This window comes from Calliopsis andreniformis, unplaced genomic scaffold (genome assembly GCF_051401765.1).
Source record: "Calliopsis andreniformis isolate RMS-2024a unplaced genomic scaffold, iyCalAndr_principal scaffold0393, whole genome shotgun sequence".
In the NCBI taxonomy this organism is placed as follows: domain Eukaryota; kingdom Metazoa; phylum Arthropoda; class Insecta; order Hymenoptera; family Andrenidae; genus Calliopsis; species Calliopsis andreniformis.
Window position 1 is genome coordinate 1 of NW_027480802.1, and position 10,000 is coordinate 10,000.

A 10,000-nucleotide genomic window follows, 5' to 3' on the forward strand; every position below is an offset into this window, starting at 1 on the left:
TCGTCTTGTTGCAGGAACAACGCGAAAAGGAGGCACTCATTCGTCGAAACGATGAAGTTCCGGGATGCATCTTCCCCGGCCACGTTTCGGTCGAGTCGTTTGTGGCTCCGTGAATGTGTTGTGTTGTACTACAACTTGTTTCTGTATCCTGAATCCTCTTTGGCGAGGCTTACACAGCCGCCATATATATGACTCATCACATAGGGATGACTTCTCTCCTAGAAGGAGGAGGTGGAAAGGTAGCAGCGTCCGGTCGCCCCATGTCTTCGCGTTAGTCGATCGCCGAGAGAGACCGCGCGTCAAGTCCGGTCGTCCAGTCCACGAAAGCTATACAAAAAGCAAGCGGACGGGCGTTAAACCATACCGGCAGTCGCCTGGCGAGAGTCTCTCTCCTTTAGATCGAATTAAACGAGACGCGAAGATGCTTTGGTGTGGCGCATTAAGGACGATGTGACTTACTTTCCGCTGATCACTTCTGGCGAATTACGAGGAGCTTCCTTACCTTTGGAAACGCTGCTGTTGCGTTACGACAACATATTCCGAAGGCACACGGCGAAGTTGGGACGACGCATCGAACATGATCTCAAGTCTCTCTCTCATTTCCCATTTCTCGTAACATTCGTTCACACACTCTGCCTGGTCCGCTTCTCTCGGTTGTGTGCCCCCGTTGTACGAGGATTACGCCACAGCTTCTTTCGTCATTTTTACACATATATAAAATATATCACTCTACGTGTGTGATATATTTAACACGTATACGACGACCTCAGAGTAGGCGAGATTACCCGCTGAATTTAAGCATATTACTAAGCGGAGGAAAAGAAACTAACAAGGATTTCCTTAGTAGCGGCGAGCGAACAGGAAAGAGCCCAGCACTGAATCCCGCGGTACTGCCGCAGGGAAATGTAGTGTTCGGGAGGATCCGTTTATCCCGTGACGTTGCATCGCGTCCAAGTCCATCTTGAATGGGGCCATTTACCCATAGAGGGTGCCAGGCCCGTAGCGACCGGTGCGCGTCTCGGGAGGGTCTCTCCTTAGAGTCGGGTTGCTTGAGAATGCAGCCCTAAGTGGGTGGTAAACTCCATCTAAGGCTAAATACAACCACGAGACCGATAGCGAACAAGTACCGTGAGGGAAAGTTGAAAAGAACTTTGAAGAGAGAGTTCAAGAGTACGTGAAACCGTTCAGGGGTAAACCTGAGAAACCCAAAAGTTCGAAAGGGGAGATTCATCGTCGACAAATGCTGGCTCCCGTTGGTGCGCGAAACCCCGAAAGGGGTGTCCGTCGCTTTTCCGCAAGGAGGGCGCACGGATGTTACGGCCAACGGCGAACGTTCCGGCTACGTAGACGTGCACTTCTCCCCTAGTAGGACGTCGCGACCCGTTGCGTGTCGGTCTACGGCCCGGGCGGTTAGACCGTTGCGTCGCCTTGTGCGTGCGCGACGGACCCTCGGTGACCCGACCGGCTGCGCGACGGTGTTCCCCCAGATGGTATCGGGCCGCAACCAGTCTTCTCATTCGAACGGTGCGTCAGGCCCGCCGCAAGCTCGGTCAGCTTTGTTTGCCCTGTGGTACGGACGTCTTTCCCGTTCACGGGCCTGGCCAGCTGTTAGCCGGCGGAGCCCTCGGACTGGCCAAGCTTTGAATTACCTGTCGGCGGCGCTATTGCTTTGGGTACTCTCAGGACCCGTCTTGAAACACGGACCAAGGAGCCTAACATGTGCGCGAGTCATTGGGATGAGTAAACCTAAAGGCGAAATGAAAGTGAAGGTCGTCCTTTGCGTCGGCCGAGGGAGGATGGGCGCTGCATAGTGCTCCGCACTCCCGGGGCGTCTCGTTCTCATTGCGAGAAGAGGCGCACCTAGAGCGTACACGTTGGTACCCGAAAGATGGTGAACTATGCCTGGTCAGGACGAAGTCAGGGGAAACCCTGATGGAGGTCCGTAGCGATTCTGACGTGCAAATCGATCGCTGGAACTAGGTATAGGGGCGAAAGACTAATCGAACCATCTAGTAGCTGGTTCCCTCCGAAGTTTCCCTCAGGATAGCTGGCACTCACTCCTCCGTTCCTTCGGGGACGCGTCGAGTCTCATCTGGTAAAGCGAATGATTAGAGGCCTTGGGGCCGAAACGACCTCAACCTATTCTCAAACTTTAAATGGGTGAGATCTCTGGCTTGCTTGGTTCATTGAAGCCACGAGATTTCGGATTAGAGTGCCAAGTGGGCCAATTTTGGTAAGCAGAACTGGCGCTGTGGGATGAACCAAACGCAGAGTTAAGGCGCCTAAGTCGACGTTTATGGGATACCATGAAAGGCGTTGGTTGCTTAAGACAGCAGGACGGTGGCCATGGAAGTCGGAATCCGCTAAGGAGTGTGTAACAACTCACCTGCCGAAGCAACTAGCCCTGAAAATGGATGGCGCTGAAGCGTCGCGCCTATACTCTGCCGTCAGCGGCAAGTGGGGAGGGACGGTGCCATTACTGGTGACCGTCCTCCATGAAGCCCTGACGAGTAGGAGGGTCGCGGCGGTGTGCGCAGAAGGGTCTGGGCGTGAGCCTGCCTGGAGCCGCCGTCGGTGCAGATCTTGGTGGTAGTAGCAAATACTCTAGCGAGACCCTGGAGGACTGACGTGGAGAAGGGTTTCGTGTGAACAGCCGTTGCACACGAGTCAGTCGATCCTAAGCCCTAAGAGAAATCCTATGCAAATGTGGTGTCCTAAAATCAATGTCTGCAAACATATTATTATACAAAGAGATAAATTGAAAGATAAGAAAAAAGAGACACACACACGTTGGGCGAAAGGGAATCCGGTTGCTATTCCGGAACCCGGCAGCGGAACTGTTTAACATCCGGGCCCTCATTGAGTGTTCGTCGGGGTAACCCAAAATGACCTGGAGAAGCCGTCGGGAGATCTGGGAAGAGTTTTCTTTTCTGTATAAGCGTTCGAGTTCCCTGGAAGCTTCTAGCAAGGAGATAGGGTTCGGAACGCGAAGAGCACCGCAGTTGCTGCGGTGTCTGGATATTCCCCTCGGACCTTGAAAATCCAGGAGAGGGCCACGGGAGGTCTCGCGCCGGTTCGTACCCATATCCGCAGCAGGTCTCCAAGGTCAAGAGCCTCTAGTCGATAGATTAATGTAGGTAAGGGAAGTCGGCAAATTGGATCCGTAACTTCGGAATAAGGATTGGCTCTGAGGAGCGGGGCGTGTCGGGCTTGGTCGGGAAGCGGGTCTGGCTGACGTGCCGGGCCTGGGCGAGGTGAAGGGTCTTAGACTTCGGTCGACGTCCTGGGATCCGAACTCGGTCCCGTGCCTTGGCCTCCCGCGGATCTTCCTTGCTGCGAGGCTTCCGCGTCGGTTCAGCCGTCGCGTGTCGTTTCTTCGGCCGCCATTCAACGCTCGGCTCAGAACTGGCACGGACCAGGGGAATCCGACTGTCTAATTAAAACAAAGCATTGCGATGGCCCCCGCGGGTGTTGACGCAATGTGATTTCTGCCCAGTGCTCTGAATGTCAACGTGAAGAAATTCAAAAAAGCGCGGGTAAACGGCGGGAGTAACTATGACTCTCTTGTCGGTCGCACGAAGCGCTGGTGCGATGGGCAGTAGAGTCATGGTTGCGGGGGGTGGTGATGCGTAATACAGGTCCTAGTGGCCCTTAGCCTCTCCCACCCTAACAGGGACGACCTCCTCGTGGTCCCGCTGGGCCCTCACGCTCGCGTGGGGTGGCAGACGGTCCCTACATCACGGGCAGAAAACCCCCGTTAATGGAGCTTCTTATTAATAGCCCTCGTAACAGATATCCTCATTTAAATCGGTTTTCCGACAACAGGATGGTCCTGTGAAGCTAAGTATACATCTATATAGTCATAGATCTAATAACGTTTTAAACGTCGGGCTGCTCCTTAAGACGACTACAGGCATATTCTCGGACACGAATTGGTTCACAATCGGATTCAAAAAAAGGAACCTCTCATTCCACAATTAAGAAACAAAAATGGCGACTCAAAATGAAGCCTCGGACACAGTGCTACCAGGTCCCGGGAGCACTGTGGCGGAACAATCCGCTCAGGAGGGGACCTTTGTTGACGAATCGGCTATATCCACGGTACATGAAACACATATGACGCTAGTAGGCTTCCCTCAATCGGACGACACTATGATCTGCCCAATCTGTGCAGAAGAGGAAAACCGCAATTTCTCCTTCTTAAATCCAGGAGACTTAGAGAAACACTTAAAGGCACATCACCTGTCGCGAGAAATTGGTTGGCTATGTCTAAAATGTAATCGGAAGTTCCCTAAGTTACATAATGTAAGATGCCATTATGCTAAATGTAAAGGTGCTCCAATAGATGATCCTAGCTCGAGGCGTTTTAGGTGCGACATTTGTCCAATGGCATTTGATACACAAATTGGACGATCTCAACACGAAAGGCACGCTCACCCGGCCTTGAGAAATAAAAAACGCCACGAAGATCAAAATAAAACAAGCCATGCAAGTAAAAGTCAAGTAGTGGAAGTCATGCGGGGGAATCCGAGGCGCATATGGACTCCAGAGGAAATTAAATTGTTAAAAGAATTAGAAATTAAATATTGTAATTATAAGCATATTAACGTGCAAATAAGGAAACACATAACCAATAAAACCTTAAAACAAATTAGTGATAAACGAAGAGATATAAATAAAAAATCCGATAAGAGTTTAGGGTCAAAAAACAATGAAAATAGCGACTCAAGCTGTGTGTGTGAAGAAAATGTCGAAATGGATATTGAAAACTGCGAAAGCTTAACGGAAGGCACGAATAAATACGCGGATAAAAACCAAGAAAACATTACGAATAAATACGCGGATAAAAACCAAGAAAGCAGTACGAATAAATACGCGGATAAAAACCAAGAAAAGATCACGAATAAATACGCGGATAAGAACCTAGATAAAAACACGGATAAAAACGCGGCAGAGAATCAAGACACGGATAAAGACGCAGATAAAAACAAAGATACGGATAAATACGCGAATAAAAATCATTTTAAAAACATAGAACAAGACACAGATAAAATCGGGTCGCTAGTTGATTCTTCGGACGATGAATACGTAGACGCACAAGATTTGGGTCCTATTATCAATCGATTAGAGGAGTGTACGCGGGAACAAATAGAATCAGATAACCGCACCCACTATGATGAATGGGAAAGTCAAATGGTAGCAGCAATTGAAGATCAAAATAATATCCCCGAAACCATTAAGTATTTACATAGCGTACTTCACAATATATGGTCTATCAATAAAAACAACGAGGAGCAATTAAAAATTAAAATTGACTCCTTCGTAGCTGAGACACTAGCAGAATTTCTGCTAGGAAGCAAAAACAGCGACACTATAAAACCTAAACATGCGACCAGTAGAGGTACCAATAAAAATAAAAATAACAAAGACCCAAATATAAACAAAAATATAAATAAAGATAAGTGTAACAATAGCAGCCATGCAAATAAAAACAATATCCGTGTAAACACAACTAATAAAAATAGCAGCAGAAGGAATAAAAATGTCACGAACAGTAATAGTCGCAAGAGATACCGATACGCTCGATGTCAGGATCTGTATAGGGAATGCCCGAAGAAACTCGCAGATATAATCATGAAAGGTGATCCCTCCCTCATAGATCCACCAATACAGCCCCCAGTTGCTGAGCACGTTAGGAAACTATATACCGAGCTCTGGGAAACGCCTGGGCCTTATATACCAGCAGATGCTAATATGCGGCAGCCAATGAATGTGCTTGACATCTTATACCCTATAACACCTAACGAAGTGGCGAATAGAGTCAAGAAATTAAGCAACAAAACTGCTGGAGGCCCAGACGGCATCCGAAAAAGGCATATGCAGAAACTGGGCATAAATTCTATCCTTGCTAAGCTCTATAACATACTATGCTTAAAGAAAATATTTCCATCTGCTTGGTGCCAAAATCGAACCACACTGATCCCCAAAGTAGGCAGTGATTTGAATAAAGTGGAAAATTGGCGACCAATAACTATTAGTTCGATCCTAAGTAGAATGTTCTCAGCTATCATCGATAATCGTCTGCGTAGTGTCATCGTACAAAACCTCCGGCAAAAAGGTTTTACAAGCGAGAATGGTTGCAAATATAATACGGCACTATTAGATATGGCTATCAAAAGGAGTAAAGTTACTAGTGGAGGAGTTTTTACAATTTTAGACATTACTAAGGCCTTTGATACACTTCCTCACACTTTATTAGAGCCAAGCCTCAAACGGAAAGGAATTCCGGAACATGTAGTGCAATTAATTAAAAATATGTATGCAAATTGCACTACTAACATTAGGGCCGCAAACAAACAGGCAGTAACTATTAGAATAATGAGAGGCGTCAAACAGGGTGATCCTCTATCCCCTTTGCTCTTTAATTTAGGTATCGAGCGCATTTTAGATAAAATTGAAGAAGAAACTGATGGCATTAAAATTAATGATCATACTAAACTGCCTGCCCTTGCTTTTGCCGATGACGTGGTCTTACTAGGCAAAGACAAAGAAGACGCTCAAAAACAACTCGATATAATCACCGAATTCCTCAATACATTAGGTATGAAATTGTCCACCAAAAAGTGCCAATCCTTCCAAATTTTAGCGAAAAAAGATACCTGGTATATAAGTGACGCTAAATTAAATATAGCCAATGAAGGATATATACCCGCAGTGCAACCAGACGATATGTTCAAGTATCTCGGTGCAAAAATGGGACCCTGGAAGGGCTTAACCCAAGGAATAATTGTCCCCGAAGTAATTACTATAATTAAGCGTATTAGAGGTCTTGCACTGAAACCGCAACAAAAAATAGACCTGTTAACAAATTTTATACTGCCGCGCCTAATTTACGGTCTATTAATATATCCTCCTGCTGACTGTGTGCTTAAACTCCTGGACAGCGAAATCAGGCAACAAATGAAGGAAATACTCCATCTAGTTCCTTCAACAGCTACGGGCTTCTTCTATACCCCGAAAGCTAATGGCGGATTAGGTTTGCCTCGCTTTGAGTACATAGTTAAAATAGCAATATTAAAGAGCGCACTCAAGATGAAGAGCTCCGTGGACCCTGCGGTTTCAAGCATTATAAACGAAGGCTCTGAAGCTAAATTAAAAAAGACGGCCAACTCCTTACGCATTAATTGGCCTGTTACACTTGAAGATCTTGAAAAGGCCAAAGTACGATTAAAAAAGGATCATATAAGACAGTGGCAGGAATTAAAAAGCCAAGGACATGGCGTCTCCGATTTCGCGCAAGATAAGACTGGGAATTGTTGGCTCAAAGAACAACACCTGTTGAAGCCGTCTAGATTTATTGATGCAATAAGACTCCGAACTAATACCTTCGGAACGAGAGTGGTCCTAGCAAGAGCGAAAAAAGATGTTAGCACTACATGTAGGAGGTGCAAATGCCAACCAGAGACACTGGGGCATATACTAGGACTATGCATACATACCAAATCACTTAGAATTAATAGACACGACGAAATAAAAACATTCCTGGCTGATAAATTGGCTCAAAATAACACTGTAACCGTTGAACCTCAAATCATTGTACAGAGTAATTCTTATAAGCCGGACCTCATAATAAAAAATGAGGCGAGGTGTCTCATAGTCGACGTTACCGTCCGCTTTGAGAGTCGGAATTACCTAAAACAAGCTCATGAAGAAAAGATTAATAAATATATTAAAATTCTTGAAGAGGTCAAACGAAAATACAACTGCCAAGAATGTAAAGTGTTACCGATAGTGGTGGGGTGCAGAGGCGCAATACCCCCTGACACTAGGCTTAATTTAAAACTGTTAGGTATGAAAGAAAAAGATATAAAGACAATCTCACTTATAGCATTACGTGCTTCTATTGAAATAGCGAATATATTTATCGATTACGATGAGCCAACGTAAATCTCAAAATAAAAGAAATTTTAACTTTAACCTTAGTTAGGAAATTGACTTCTCATTATAATCTTATCATTTTAACCACAAATATTTTATATTATACAACAATATCTAGTCTTTTTTTTTTTTATTTTACCCTGACAATATGATAAATTGACACTTAGTCAATGTTTTAAGACATCCCTATTGATGACAAAATTTCTCTTTCCCTTTACTTTTTTTTTTTTTTTTTTTTTCTTTTTTTTTTTTTTTTTTCTCCTTCTTCACTTTTATTTATTTTACTGAATCTCAATTTTAAATTTTAACTTTTACCTTACGAGGGGGTACCTCGGAAGTGTGTTATACTGTTCTTTTGAGCATAAGACATAGGAATAGCCAAATGCCTCGTCATCTAATTAGTGACGCGCATGAATGGATTAACGAGATTCCCTCTGTCCCTATCTACTGGGCCACAGCAACATCGCGGGCACTGTTGTTTCACAACAGTGTGTTGCTGTGGCATCAATTCTCCTGTGGCAGGGGTTCTTAGGTAATCCCTGTCACAGGAGCCCGCAAGAGACCGAGCCTTCTGCTGACGACCCGCCTCCTCGTGGTCCCCGCTGGTAACGTCATCCCTACAAATCGATGCTCCTTGTATTGTGTTACGCTGAGCGGAGGGGTGTAGGGGAGACGGCCAAAGGGTCGTGTCCCACATGGGACGGTCTACTCCTCGGATGATCCTGAAAGGGTGACGGGGGGGTTTTTCCGGTTCAGTCCTCTTGGTAGTGGTAATCGTTCTCCAACATCTCCGGAATAGGCGAAAGCCTCGCCGATGAACCGCACTCGGTGCCAATCTTGAGTTCAAACGACACTAGCTGTCCCTATCTACTTACAGACCAATTACCCTGCTTCCGGCACTTGGAAGGATCCTAGAGAAGCTAATGGCTAAGCGTATGTACAGCATATTCAGTGAACATGACTGTGCATCCAATAGACAGTTTGGATTCCGTAAAGGAAGGTCAACCGAAAATGCAGTTATGGAACTGAAACGAATTGTCAACAACACAAGAGAAAAATATGCATACGTACTGCTCTTTGACATTACCGGAGCTTTCGATAACGTCTGGTGGCCTAGCATACTACGTAATCTAAAGCAAAGGGAATGTCCAAAGAATCTATACAAGTTAACGCAGAGCTACCTGTCTGAACGTACAGTACAAATGTCATCAGAGTACACATTTATCAAGAAGACAGCTAATAAAGGATGCCCACAAGGATCGATACTCGGCCCTCAATTATGGAATCTCGTTTTTGATGAGTTGCTATCACTGCTAGCGGCAGAAGCATATGACGTAATTGCATATGCTGATGACCTTGCCGTTGTCATTAGGGGTAACTCAAGGCTAGAGATAGAACGGAAAGCAAACGCTGCAACTGCAATAATACTGCAATGGACAAACGAACAGAAGTTGGAAATTTCGGCCTCCAAATCGGAAATGCTCTTAGTAAAAGGCTTTCTGAATTTTGGAAGACCACCGACGATCAGACTTCAGGAATCTTCAATGAAGAATGCGGAAACGGTGAAATACCTCGGGATCAAGTTCGGGCTCAGATTAAATGTGTCAACACACATTAATTACATCTGCGAAAAGGCGAAAAAGATTTTCAACGATTTAGCACAAGTTGCCAAAGCAAACTGGGGATTAAACAGTAAGACACTGGGAACACTGTATAAAGGAGTGTTCGTCCCCATCATCACATATGGTGCTGCTGCATGGTCAGAAAAGTTGAGCTCATGTCATATAAAGAGACTGCAAAGTACGCAAAGATACGCGCTGCTGCGTGTATCTAAGGCATACAGAACAGTCTCCACAGACGCAATAGCTGTAGTAACGGCAACACCCCCAATAGAGCTACTTTTGGGGAAGAGAAGAGCACTGTACCACCTAAGACAAAATGAGGACTTCGCATTTGGGAATCTCCAATATCAGAGTATTGCAGGTGGAAATGAGGCACAAATAAATCAAATATCGGAGGATATACACGAGGAAATGCTTAATCTCTGGCAACAACGTTGGGA

General features: G+C 45.6%; 1 pseudogene; it reads left to right on the forward strand.

Annotated features, from left to right (window-relative positions):
• Positions 1–761: 761 nt before the first annotated feature.
• The window catches only part of LOC143187862 (large subunit ribosomal RNA), an 11,265-nt pseudogene continuing 2,026 nt past the window's right edge, over positions 762–10,000 (forward strand).